The 14205-nt window shown below is 40.9% G+C and overlaps 1 non-coding gene across 1 annotated transcript; it reads right to left on the bottom strand.

The window, feature by feature from the left end:
* Positions 1-1447: 1447 nt before the first annotated feature.
* Positions 1448-1554, bottom strand: LOC136478598 (small nucleolar RNA R71). Its single transcript, XR_010764321.1, has one exon. It is a non-coding gene; the product is annotated as a small nucleolar RNA R71 (small nucleolar RNA).
* Positions 1555-14205: the final 12651 nt, after the last annotated feature.

Here is a 14205-nt window from a genome sequence, read left to right on the forward strand (position 1 = left end):
TGTCTACTTTGATTATATACTTATTATAGCAAGATTATCGTTATATTTATGCATAAGTTCGTATAGCGCTCACTCTTAAGTACACAGTGTGAGTGGTCGACATTGTGTAAGTGTGGTGCTTATACGTTGTTTACCTATGGATACACCCTATATTTTAGGTCATGTGGTAGATCACGGATGTGACACTCCTGTTGAGTCCTTTGTAGTCCACTCCCCGAATATAGGTGCAAGTAGGGTCCGATTACGAAGGAAGAAAAGCTCTATTCCTAATCTTCCTTAGTAATATCCCTTATGTGTAGATATGAAGTTGATCTTAGCCATCATTATTAGGTGTAATTGCACTAATCATTATATGCTTTGACTTGTAATTAGGAATAACTTAGGAATTATTCCTCTAATATTCTTCTTAACCATGCTAATGCCATAGAAAGGAGTACTCTGAGTGATTTATCATTGATCAATACTTGTCATATACATATTCTATCCTATGACTTACCCTTGTTGTGAGTAGAAATTGGTTATGGTTTACTTCTCCATCAATGGTATAAGTTAGCAATACATGTCCATGCCAGACCTTCCCTATGGTAAAAATATAAATAACGATACCTGGAATACTCCCAGGTGAAGTGCTACAATGGTGTATTATATATGCGCTTATAGATCCTTTTCTTTCATATATTTATTCTTTCAAGTCACAAGTAATTACCAACCAGCATTTTTGGCATCATTGCTGGGGATTAAATTCATAACCTTGTTCTTAGTAGTGATGTTAAGAAATGTCAACAAGCATTTCTAGTGCCATTGTCGGAGAAGGTAGCTTGGCAAAGGAAGTATTGAAAAACTTATACTTATTGATGTGATCGAGATAACCATTGACCTCTACTCAAACAGGCTTACCCTTGTTTTGTCTTCTTGTGTATCTTATGCAGGGTTATGTATGACTAGTTTTGATCTTTCAACAAACTACGTTGAAGATCTATAAGCATTAATCAGGGGAACTAGAGCCAAACTCAAGAAGGTCTCAACTTTAGAATTAGAAGACAACCAAACAAGGCAAAGCTTAACACTAGAATTTTAAGCCATGGCCAACAATACTCTCCATGAGTTCTCTTCTCCAACTACAGCCAGCATCCATACTGGACCAATAGTCAATGTTGGAGATAATAGATTTGAGCTCAAGCCAACTCTCATCAACATCGTGCAAGCAAGCTAGTTTTGTGGGAAGGCACATGAAGATGCAAGTGCACATCTCCAACACTTCCTAGAGATCTGTAGCACTTTCACCATCAAAGGATTGACCCAAGATGCCATACTACTTCGTCTCTTCCCATTCTCACTCTAGGGGAAGCTGAAGAAATGGTTCTATGCCAACAAGGATACAAACACTACATGAGATAACTACTCCACTACCTTCCTAGCCAAGTTCTTCCCCATGGGTAAGACCAATGCCCTACGTGGGAGAATTTCAAGTTTTCAGCAACAACATGATGAATCTATCCTTGAGGCATGGGAACATTTTCATGATTACATTACATAATGTCCTCGTCATGGGATGGAAAATTGGCTACTCATGCAAACTTTCTACCTTTAATTGACCAACAGTACCCATGAGACTATGGATGTTGCTGCTGGAGGTGCTTTCTTGTCACTCACAATCCTAGCTACAACAACTCTTGTAGAGAAGATGGCTTCCAACCAAGGTTGGAATGAAGAACATCTTTAGACCCCACAAGAGAGGTGGGGATATGCATCAACTCAAGGAGGTAGACATGCTGTTGAGTCCTTTGTAGTCCACTCCCCAAATATAGGAGCAAGTAGGGTCCGGTTATGAAGGAAGAAAAGCTCTATTCTTAATTTTCCTTAGTAATATCCCTTATGTGTAGATATGAAGTTGATTGTAGCCATGATTATTAGGTGTAATTGCACTAATCATTGTATGCTTTGATTTGTAATTAAGAATGACTTAGGAATTATTCCTCTAATATTCTTCTTAACCATGCTAATGCCATAGAAAGGAGTACTTTGTTTGATTTATCATTGATCAATACTTATCATATACATATTCTATCCTATGACTTACCCCTATTGTGAGTAGAAATTGGTTATGGTTTACTTCTCCATCAATAGTATAAGTTATCAATACATGTCCATGCTAGACCTTCCCTATGGTAAAAATATAAATAGAGATACCTGGAATACTCCCGGGTGAAGTGCTACAATGGTGTATTATCTATGCGCTTGCAGATCCTTTCTTTCATATATTTATTCTTTCAAGTCACAAGTAGTTACCATCCAGCATTTCTGGCATCATTGCTAGAGATTAAATTCATAACCTTATTCTTAGTAGCGACATTAAGAAATGTCAACAAACTCCTAGAGCTCTCGCTCAAGTCGAAGACCGATATGACATAGACTCATGATGGGATCAACATCATCTTCGCTCGTCCTCGACAGCCGAGCATCATCCATCACACTAGAGAAGGTGGCCCCAAGTAGGGCACAACACTCTTGCCAGTGAAAGCCAACCTTGCCAAGGAGGGTTTGGTCACTAGAAGATCAAATTCAACCCTTCGTCTCCATCACGCCAGGTGAGGCCACGAAGGGCTCGGGGCTCTTGACGAGATCCTAATAGATAGGTATGTTAAGCCTCAGGTCCAATGGTTCCTGAATGAATAAGATCCCTCGACTAGCCCCTTCAGGATCACCTAGGGGATCGGGGGCTATGCCCATAGGGTACACTCATGCGCACCCTCTAGCAAAGAGATCTGGCCGATTCTAACTCGACCGTAGCTTCTGCCTAGGGCTCGAGGGCTTCCCTCAGCCTTGGGCTCTAGATCTATGGCACGACCAAACCCAGTCCTTGGCTCCTACCCGGCTAATGATGCCAACCAAGGCCTAGGCACAAGAAGACAAGCCCCAGGCTACCGATGCCAGGGGGCTCCTTGGCATCGCTCCCAAGGCATGCCCCTATCAACTGCTACTCAGACATGGTCATGTTTGGGGCGTGACACAAGAAGACAAAGCTTCCAGCGACCTCTAGGGCTCAAGGGCTTCAGGGCCTATGCGTCAGCCCCTCGATCCAACCACCTTTGCCACCAAGAAGACTCCAGAAGGTCTCACCCAAGGGACATCGGTCCAAGGCGACACCCTCTAACACATAGAGTGTCAGAATAGAGCAATCGAATGATACCCTGACTTCTTTGGCTCCAAGACACCTCAATGGTCCATGGAGCACCACTACAAGGCCCCCCTAGACTTCAGTGCACGTAAACCATAGACTAGAACCACCAAACCTCCTTGTACCCAACCTATCTCATTATACAAGGGATAAGGTTAGACCTAGAGGGGAGCGGATGCTAGTTCAATCACTAGACACTCCATTCCATCTACCTCCGCTCTACATAGAGAGCAAGGCAACCTAGAGAGGGGCACCAAGAGCCTCTCCTCCACCACATCCCACCGTCTCCTTCATCTCTGACGAGGGAGAGACTCCACTAGCGGTAAGGCAACCTTAGGATTAGCACCGAGTTAACCCCCTACCAAACTCTTCTTCCTTTACACTCTGTTGTAACCCCCTAGATTTTGGGTGCTCATGAGTATAAGGATAATCAGCTGTTGGACAGAGGGACCGAATTGGCCTAAACCAAGATAAACTATTGCATCTTCTCTGCATGATTCTTGTGTTCCTGAGTCCAACTAGGCCATCGGAGACCCCATACTTTGACACTGACTCGAACAACATGCTTGCCATGGTTTCAACCCTATGACACCACCCTATGTCTGGTGCACCGCCCTAATAATCCAAAGAGGGAGGAAAATGGGCACGGGCACCGCCACCCTATGGCGGTGGCATTGCCCTTGCCTGTCCGGTGCTAGGTCTACAATGGCTAGTTGGAATAGCCATTGGAATTCAACCGTTGGAGGGGCACCGCCATGTCTAGTGCCAGGCACCACCGTGTCTGGTGCCCTCGCAGAAAAGGGGAACTTTGCTCCAACAAATCTATTTGGCTTGGGGGCTATCAATAGAGGTGGAGCTCGGCCTTGTGCCAGTTGCTGAGCACCCTTAAGCCTTGGTGGCTTGTGTAGGTGTGCTTGGGTGCCCTCTAACTCACATACTCTTGATAGTGATCATCGGATTGATTGTGAGTGCGATTCTAGTGTGATTGCATCATGAGGTTACATCGAGTGGCACTAGGTGATTGAGTTGCAAGCCGGTGGTGCTTGTTAGTCTTGGAGGTTGCCACCTCTTAGATGGCTTGGTGGTGGTCTCTGTTGAAGCACACAAGATTGTGCGGTGCTCTAGAGAAGTGATTATGAGGGGTACCATGCTCAACCCACGGGAGCCACAAAGAGCAACACTAGTAGAGCATGTCATTGAGCTACCTTCACATGTGGGTAGGTTCTTATGGCGCCGAACATGTGGGCTTGGCGAGTGATGTTAATTAGCCACCAAACCACCAAGTGAGCGATCGACACGACGAGGACTAGCTTGGTGGCAACCAAGTTAACCTCAGGATAAAAAATCACCATGTCATCCTTGTCTTCTCGTTGATTTGCATCCCCATTACACAAGCTTGTATTTACTTTCATATACATTGTGCTTGTGTAGTTGCTCTTGTAATTAGTTAGCTTGTGTAGCTTGCTAGTTACCTTCTTGCTTGTGTAGCATAGAAGTAGCTCCCTTGCATGACTAATTTGGTTTGTGTAACCTTGTTAGGCATATTGCTTAGTTTGTATAGCTAAGTGCTTTGTGCTCTCTAATTTGGCTTTGTGTAGCCTTGTTATTGAGCTTTGCTAGTGAGCTTAGGAGCTCTGTGCGTTTGCATCACTAGCATGTGTAGGAGCTCCCCGGTTGCCAAAGTACTAGTGCATAGGTTTGTGTGACCTTACTCTAGAATTGATTAGGTGAGCTCTAGCTAGCCTGGCACCTTTCTTACCTAATTAGGATCTTTATAAGGTGCTTGTGAACTTAGATAGAGGGGTGTAGTATTGGCTAGACTGTTAGTTTGAATTCCGCATTTATTTTGGTTAGTCGGCACGATTAATTTTAGAAATGACTATTCACCCCCCTCTAGTCTGCCATCTTGACCCTACACGTGGTATTGGAGCTAGGTCTCTCATTTGTGGTCTTCACCGACCCGAGAGGATGGCGTCTAGTGGGCTAGATGATTGTGCGACATATTTTTTATGTCACAAACTTTGCACATTGGAAAAATCACATGCTTGATCATTTTCGTGCAAAGGGACCTAAGTTTTGGTGGATTGTCACTAGTGGTCTCACTCTTGTCTTGAATCATAGAAATCTCACCAAAGCTCAAAGAGTTCTCTTTGAACTTGATGCACATGCTTGTTGTTATCTAATGGATGCTTTGAGCTTTGAATTGATGAAAAAAGATAAACTATGTGGGAACCGCTCGTGAGATATGGGAATCAATCAAGCACACCTTCGGTGATTCCTCCACATGGGATGATGGCAAGTTCAAGGAGGAGCCCAAGGAGGAGGTGCATGAGTGTGTCGAGCATGACCACAATTTGGTGATTGTGGAAGATTGCTCCACCTCATGGTCAAGTGAAGATGATGATGATACTACCACAAGATCACTTGACAAGATTGATGATGCCACAAGTGATGCACATGATGATTCTACCTCAAGCACACTTGGTGATGATCTTGATGATGTTGGTTCATGCTCAAGCCATGATTGTGATGCTACTATAAGCCCATCCACTACACCACATTGCTTCATGTCACGAGGTGACACAAAGGTACAAAATGATAATGTGGTTGATCATGTTGATTCATATGATGAGCTTGTTAGTAGACTTGCTAGCATGACCATGTCTTTAGAAAATGAGAAAGCTAAAACAATGAAATTGGAAAATGAAAACTCATTTCTAAAGAACTCATGTGAAGAACATAAGCACTTACTTGATGTTCTTAAATCTTCACATGGTGAGCTAAAATTGACTCATGAGAAACTACTTGCATCTCATGAAGAAACATGCTTTTATCATTAAAGTGTTTCCAAAGAAACATAAAAAGAATGAGAGCTCATCACATGAGTCAAGTGATGAATTGCAACATGTGACTAACTCTTGTGATGTAGGGAAGAAGCATGTATCCACCTCTTGTGATGATTTATTAGATATGCCATGTTCTTCACAAATAGGTGCTTGTTCTACTTCTATGTCTTGTGAGACTAACCTTTTGAAGGAGAACAATGAGCTCAAAAGAGAAGTGAAGAATTTGAGCAACAAGTTAGAGAGGTGCTACAACTCAAAAGTCACCTTTGAGCACATGATGAAGACTCAAAGAAACTTTGGTGACAAGAGTGGCCTTGGCTTCAACAAGAGCATGACCAAGGGGGAGAGAAAAAGATAAAGAAGGATGAAGAAGTTACTACAAAAGAAGCTTTCTCATTTCATGTGCTACAAATGCCATGAAATGGGATGTCTTGAAAAAAGTTGCCCCAACCTTGAGAAGCTCAAGTTGATGAAGGAAGAGGAGAGGAGCATGTCAAATGCTTCAAGTGCCGCACTTGGGGATATCTCACCTCAATGTGCCCAACCAAGCAATTGGTGAAGCAACAAGAAGAGCCTCGACCAAAACCACAAGTTGAGCAAGAGAAGACACCCCAAGAGCAAGTCAAGATCAACCATGGAGATGGTGGTGACTTGAAGAAAAAGATGAAGAAAACAAGAAGGGGTGGAAAGGCAAGGCATCCAATGCTTATTCAAGATGCTAAGATGATGAGCAAGAACCAAGAAGAGAAGAAGGTGTATGCTCACATCAAGTGCTTCAAGTGTGAAGATATGAGACACTTTGCCTCGAAGTGTCCTACCAAGCTTGAGAAGAAGGTTCAAGCAACTCATGAGAGGCAAGGCAATGGGAAGCACCATATGAGCAAGGAAGAGAAGTCTTAAACAAAGAGAGTGTGCTACTCATGCTGAGAAAGGAGACACATGGCTAATTCATGTCCCCTAGGTAATAATTCTAAGCCCATTTCAATTGATGAAAATCTTGTGCTTAGAATTGATGGTAATGGTACCTCATCGATTGCAATTGCAAAACATCCCATTACTTATACTAAGGCTATGCCTAAGTATGCTGCACCTAACTTGAGAGGACCCAAACTAGTTTGGGTACCATCAAAAAGTGGATAAATGTGTGTATGTACCATTGGCATTGGAGGCTTGGTTCAAATGATATTCATCTTGTTGATCTTATAGTTGAGCCAAATATTGCAAAGTGATGATCATTATCCCAATGCCATGACAAGTTAGTGAAGTACAAATGTGCTACAACATACAAGTGCAAAGATCAAGTTGTGGTGATTTATTGGAATTATTTGATGGCTTGCATATTTGAGTTGATGCTTGCTAGTGGATGATCATGATCTATAAAGGTATGTCCCTAGTTGATCTATTTCATTTTGGTTGCATATGAGTTGGTTGAATTGGATAAATATGCATATGTTGCTTGCTATGAGATGATTGAATGGATTAATTGATTAGTAATCAAATTTGCATTGATTTGAGTTGGATAAATTCAAAAGATGACCTTTAGTAAGTGGATTGAATGGATATATGTCTTGTGAAAGCATTCAAACAAGTTAGATTCGCATTTGGTGAAATATAGCTCAAGTATTAAAATCTGTCCAAAATTGAAAATCTGAGTGAGCTGTGATCAAGTCTGAGTTTGAGTGATCAAGTCTATTTGGATTGGCTTGAAATTTGGTATGCATGCTCTAGACTTATGTTATTAAGTTCTATATAAATTTCATGAGAATTGGATAAGAATTGCTTCCGTTTTGGAGTGGATCTTGTCAGCTATAGTACAGCAGTTTTTAGCATGTAGCAGTGTTAGAAGATGTGAAATCTGGTAGCAATCTAGATGTCAAATGAAGCCCAAATTTTGAAATCTACTAGATGACTTAGTGAAGCACATCTCCACCAAATTTCGTGGTATTTAGATCTGTATATTGGTAGTTATGGATTAATCTTTGAATGGTACAAAATCTGCCAGAAAAAGTGATAAATATTGGATTGATTTAGAGTCACTTTGATTGAAAGGACCTCAAGTTGGAAACATGATTATAAGTGGTTGAGGTACCTAAGTTTGGTTTTGGATTGATCTAGAAGCATGACAAGCAAAGAGTACAAGGCCATTTGATTGTGGAGTGTTCTTGGCACATATTTGGTACTCAAGTTGAAGATCAAGATCAAACTTAAGATGGAGATGAAGTTTAAGTTCTAGTGATAATTAGAAATCATTTAGTAGAAAGAAAAGGAATTAAATAAGTAGAAATAAAAGGACTTAAAGAAGGATTCAAGGTTACACATCTAGTTAAGTCCATCATATGGATCAATCAATCAAGTCACATTTCAAGTGAGTATCAAAAATGGTTCTTTGGAGAGAGGCCACTTCTCCCTCATGTAGGGACTTGCCGCCTTTTGTAGGTAAACCAAGTGTGATACTTGGAAGGCTAATATGGAAGAGAGCAAGCAACACCCAAAAGAGAGCAAATTATTAGAATTCAAGTGGTTACTCACATTTGGTGCTCTCATGCAAGCATTGATAGATGATGAAGCAAGCCAACCACAACTCAAGATAATACACTTGATCAGTAGTGGTTCTCTTTTCATATGGGTGAAGAATGGATTTCATTATCGATGATTGGTCTTCACCAAGCTTATAATTGGACTTCACATTGCTATTGGAGAAACGAATTAGAATTTATGTGACTATCCCCTTCTCCAACATATCAAAGGTATCATTGTAATATGCATGATCATTTCATCCCTTACTAGTATGCGGTCAGTGCATATAGTACATGCTTATTAGGATCATGCATAACAAATGAAAAGTTTAAAATTCATAGCCTACCACTATCGCTTGAATGGTTAATTGATCTAGTGGTAGCATATGAGTTTGTTCATGAGCTAGTGAATCCAAGTACTTGATCTAATTTGAATTACCAACAAGTGACAAGTACAACCTCAATAAGATAACCGCTTATTGTGTGTGAAGAAGCTTAGAGAGGGTTCAAACCGGACTTGGAAGCTTAGGCAAATCAATCTAGTTCAAGTCAAACATAGAAGCTCATGAAGATGACAAGTGTTCAAGAAATGGTTATAAATGACAAATCCTACAAGTGGTTCCATGATTGTTCTTACACGTGGTATATCTAGATTATCACTTTGTTACAAGTAGCATTCATACAAGTGGTATCTAGCACATCAAATAGTGATTCCACAAGTGATCCTCAACTTTAAGTGATCATCAAATGAAGAAAGTTCCCTCACCAACAAAAGCTCAATTTTATCAAGTGGATGACCCATGCTATGACATAAGGGGAGGTGCCTCGCCGATTGGTATCAAGGTCAAAAGATCCTATATGTGGTATCTCAAGAGCTATACAAGTGGTGTCATTCCAACATATATGGTGGTGTCCATAAAAAATGCAAGACTCAAGTGTCAACCATCTACCCCAATGCAATCATTTGTATCAATAAGAAGCACACCTTTTATGGAAATTGATGATAAAGGGGGAGAAGTTGAAACAAAGATATGAAAATACATCATGGGGAGAAGTAGAAGTTGGACATGGACATGGACAAAGAGGGAGCAACTTTGAAGAATGGAGAAGGATCAAAATTCTTGGACAAGAGAAGCACAAAAGTAGGGGGATCAAGCTCATGAACTTTGATTGGTTGAATTTGATATGTGCATATTCATGTGCTTGCTTGCATTGCATAAGTTTTTAAATTTGATATACATGCTTGTGTAGTGTATGCTAGTTATAGAACTTGAATGATGATTTGATAACTAGCATGCATAGGATGGTAGCTAGACTTGTATTTCTGCACGTGGTACTAGAACTTTGCTTATAATGTTGATCTCATGGGGTTTCTAGTGTTTTTGTTGTCTAGCTACTCATGGTGCTAAAGATGGTGTTAAAATGTGCACTCTGATTGGTATCACGCATCAAAGGTTAATTCTTTACACCTTAGCATCATTTGTAGTAATTACTCTCCCACAATTCTAATCTTTACATATGTGCGAGCTTCAAACCAAACTCTCTAGCACATATGTAGGGGGAGCTAATACTACCAATTCGGGTTTATGGTACTTGTCCAAAATCATTTACACTTGGTAAAATTGCTTGGGCAAGGAACATGAATCCATTTGAGCTTAACTTCCATATATTTGTAGAGTTGTCATCAATTACCAAAAAGAGGGAGATTGAAAAGTCCTTGTTTGGTTTTGATAATTGAGTGACAACATTAGGTGGACTAATATGTGTTTGAGTGAGATACATAGGTGATTAGTCCACAAGTACATCATGTGTGAGCAATCTATGCCATGTAGGTGAAGTGGCTTAGACATGTTGCAAGGCTCACACATATGATGAAGGAGCTCATTGCATATGAGACATGACATGGAGTCATGTGACTAAGGTGGAGAAGATCAAGACAAGACTTGGCTTGATGGGCGGTTGCAAGTGTGAAGGGCAAGTTGAGTGATGACTTGACATCGATGAACCGAAGCAACAGTAAAGAGAAGTGAAGTCAAGATCGATGAATCAATACGGTCATACGATGATATGAAGTGGATCATATCATTTGTGATCATGTTGTTGCATGTGTTGCATCAACATTAGAGGAGATGGAATGGAATACACAAGGCAAAGGTATAACCATAGGGCATTTTATTTCACCAGTCATAGGTGTGTAAAGAAGTTTATGACCAGGTTTAGGATAGATGGTCGTACTATCAACACTACACCATAGCCCCAAACTAGTGACGTACCATCGGTCGGTATAGGTCAATATAGCGACACCCCGTCAGTCGGTATAGATCTATGCAGACACTTGCAACCGCTGAAAGTGGTGTTAGTATAGCCTACACCGACCGACAAATGTTTAGCGACCGACAGTCTGACGCCTTAGGGGCCACATATACCAACACATAGTTTGAAGCTATAAATACTTTTAGCAACTAATAGTCCAACGCGAATCATTCACAGAGACAATATATATGTTGCTAATCAGCAGTACATAATAACCCAAAAATAATCTATTATCAATGCACACGCATTCATTACAAGATATATTAACCATAACTGATTCATTCATATGTGAGTAGCCCAATGTAAGGTCGGTCAGATTCAAGTTCATAAGTACAAAATATATTAGAAGCTCGCAAACATGAAGTTTGTGCATGAGCAAGCCATCAACATCCCTACATCTACCTCATGAGACCAAAAGTCATACATCCACTGATGAGGACATGGCACCTTCGGATATGAACAATGATTATAAGGTGCACTTGTTCCTACATTTGTATAGTGTCTTTGGTTATAATTCACTTGGTTTCACATGTACATGTCACTATTTGATTGTAGGTTCAAATGTGTTTCATAATGGAAGTTCATCAAAGTTGAACTTTTGGTTCGTCGGTAGCCCGACAGTGCCTCATTGGGAAGGCCATAACTCATCCATCCGGAGTGCGATTGAGGTCAATGAGCACTTGATGGAAAGCTTGTTTGATAAGCTTTCAAATAGATCTAGTCTCATCTCAATATCATGTCGGCAAGGCCTCTAAATCACCAATATATTCTATCGCTATTTCTGGCGGGAGCCACACTGTCATTATGGGCTTGTTAGACATCCTTGGGACCCAGGCCCAAGTTGGAGCACGCCCCAAGAAGATGGACAACACCTAAGAGATGGCCTTGGACGTCCTCCTCCTTGGCCACCACCTTAGGAGGCTAGCAAGGACGTCCAAGCGAAGCCAGAGGCCTAGTCTAATCCGAGTTCGAGTCTGCCTCGGTAGTCAGGACCAGTCTACAATAAAATGGACGCCCAGGACGCATCCGAACTCCGTTTTCGATGATCCACATATGGATGGAAAGCTAATTTGATAAGGAAGCTAATCCAAGTGGTTTCACATCAAAACCTCTTCGGAATCAATAGGAATCGTTGAAACAATTTGACATTGAGAATCTGTCATGGCGCTGTGTCGTTGTCTTTTGGGCCGTTGGGCCTTGTAACGTGTTGGGGCACCTTTAGGATGTGAAGAGGGATCCTTGGACATCCCTTAGGCTATATAATCAGTAGCCACCACCTACATTAGGTTTTGGGTTTTGTTTTAGATCAATCTGTCATTGAACAGTCGCTGTTATCGGTTTGCAAGACCCCAACTTCGAGTGCTTAATCATTTATCTGCAATTGTCACTTAATTGAGTTGCTTTTTATCTTGTTCTTGCTTGTGTTCTTCGATTCGCAGTAGGGATTAGCCTTCTTGGCAAGGTCAACTGGATTGTGACACGGTTGATAACCAGAGGAGCTGTGGTGCTAAGGTTGCAGGGTTCGGGTCTTTGTGATCTGAAACCGGATCGGTGTGTCGCTCTCCGAACAAATCATTGTTTATCTTGAACCTGATGGAAGATCGGGACCCCGTCTCCATTAAGTGGTAGTCAGAGCTTCAGGTATACCGTCAAGTTCACATCTTACCCTTAGTTCGAGTGTTTTTTGCTCTTATCCCATAGTCCAATGACATATTTGTTTCCTATCCTATAACCATCCGCGCCATAGCCTTTGCATGATTCAGTTTCAGAGTCCGCTTTGTTGAGTTTATGTCCTAGGTCAAAGTCTTGTTGCTGGTTTAGATTGTGTTCTTTTCTAGTTTGTGTTGATACCTCCACCCGCCGCTATTCCGTATCACCATTGATTTGCATCTTGTGTCCACTAAAACCCTTATTCGAGCAGCTTCCTTAAAACAGTCATAACTTTTGCATCCGAACTCGAAATGGGGAAAATTTTATATCTACGGAGAACGCCAGAAAATTTTAGATCTATTTCATCCCAGCATAGCTGGGTTCGCAAAAATTAGATTTGCGAAATTCGATTAGGAAAATTGAGTTTCTGGGCACATAAGTTTTCGTATGCTTTTTAGAGCACAATCCTAATTTTCTATAGGTCACATCTTTTATTCAATTGAGCTCAAATTTTTTGTGGTTTATTCTTGTGTGCTCCTTGCTGAGAAACAAATATCAAAAGAGCAAAAGCAAAAAAAAAGATTGGACAAAAAAATAAAAGAAAAAAAATAGTAAAAGAGAATAGAAGATATCGAAAAGGAGCACATAAGGAACACTCAATAGCTCTATTGTTTGTGGTACCTTTTGCCTTGTTCATATCCGTTGCTACCTTTAATACTTGTTTCCTTTCATCCTTGTTTCCTCTCTTGTTTATCACAACTGGTGATAGGAATACGTATAGGCCAGCAACTAGGACAAGTGCTCTGGATATTTATTCAATATTATTGTCTGTCACTGGCTTGTGTGCCACATATATATATTTGTTTTTTTTTCGTGCCTCCCAAGCTCCACATATATACTTTAGATCAGTACAGAAAAAAGGTCCTTGCAATCTCAGTACCACTACCTCATAGGTATCACGAACTAGCCGCCGGTTGTACCGCCCACTGCTTACATTGGTAAGAACTTTGTAAAAGCTTGGTAAGACGCTTCCACTTGCTGTCAAAAGTGATACCACTACAACCACGTAGTCATTTGATAGGGATAATATTTTTGTATTGCCTTTTGCTATCTTCTAACAATGACAGGTTGTTCGTATCCACCGACTTATGATGGTATAGGTGCTGATGAGTACATGGAGTGGGAAATTGCCATCGATAACATATTTGCTACTCGCTTTATGTGTCCAAGGAGGAAGGTAAAAAATGCAGCTAGTGTTTTGCGACATTCTACTTTATCTTGGTGGGAGTCTTTAGATCCTTCTAATAAACCTCAAACTTGGAATGATATGAAACTCCTTATGCAAGAAACTTTTGTTAATCCACCTCCTGTTTTGACTTTATATGATGAGGTGCACCATTTAGAGGAAGAGTCTGTTGTTATTCCTCTTGCTATGACTAACCTTCTGCAGGATAATGTATATAAGCAAGAGGATGACATGAAAGAAAATGAGGAGCTCACAACCTCATATGCAAATTCAGAACCATCACTTCACAATGCACCTGTTACTCCTGCTGAGAACACAGGTAATGCCCATGGTGCTACACTCATGGAAGGTGAAAATTATCTTAATGTACTAAATTTTTCCACAAACCATGCTATCATAAAGCAATTGTTAGTGGAACCCTCTCTTGATTTATCTTTGTCCCATGATAATTTGCTT

The sequence above is a fragment of the Miscanthus floridulus genome, chromosome 8 (genome assembly GCF_019320115.1).
Source record: "Miscanthus floridulus cultivar M001 chromosome 8, ASM1932011v1, whole genome shotgun sequence".
Taxonomy (NCBI): domain Eukaryota; kingdom Viridiplantae; phylum Streptophyta; class Magnoliopsida; order Poales; family Poaceae; genus Miscanthus; species Miscanthus floridulus.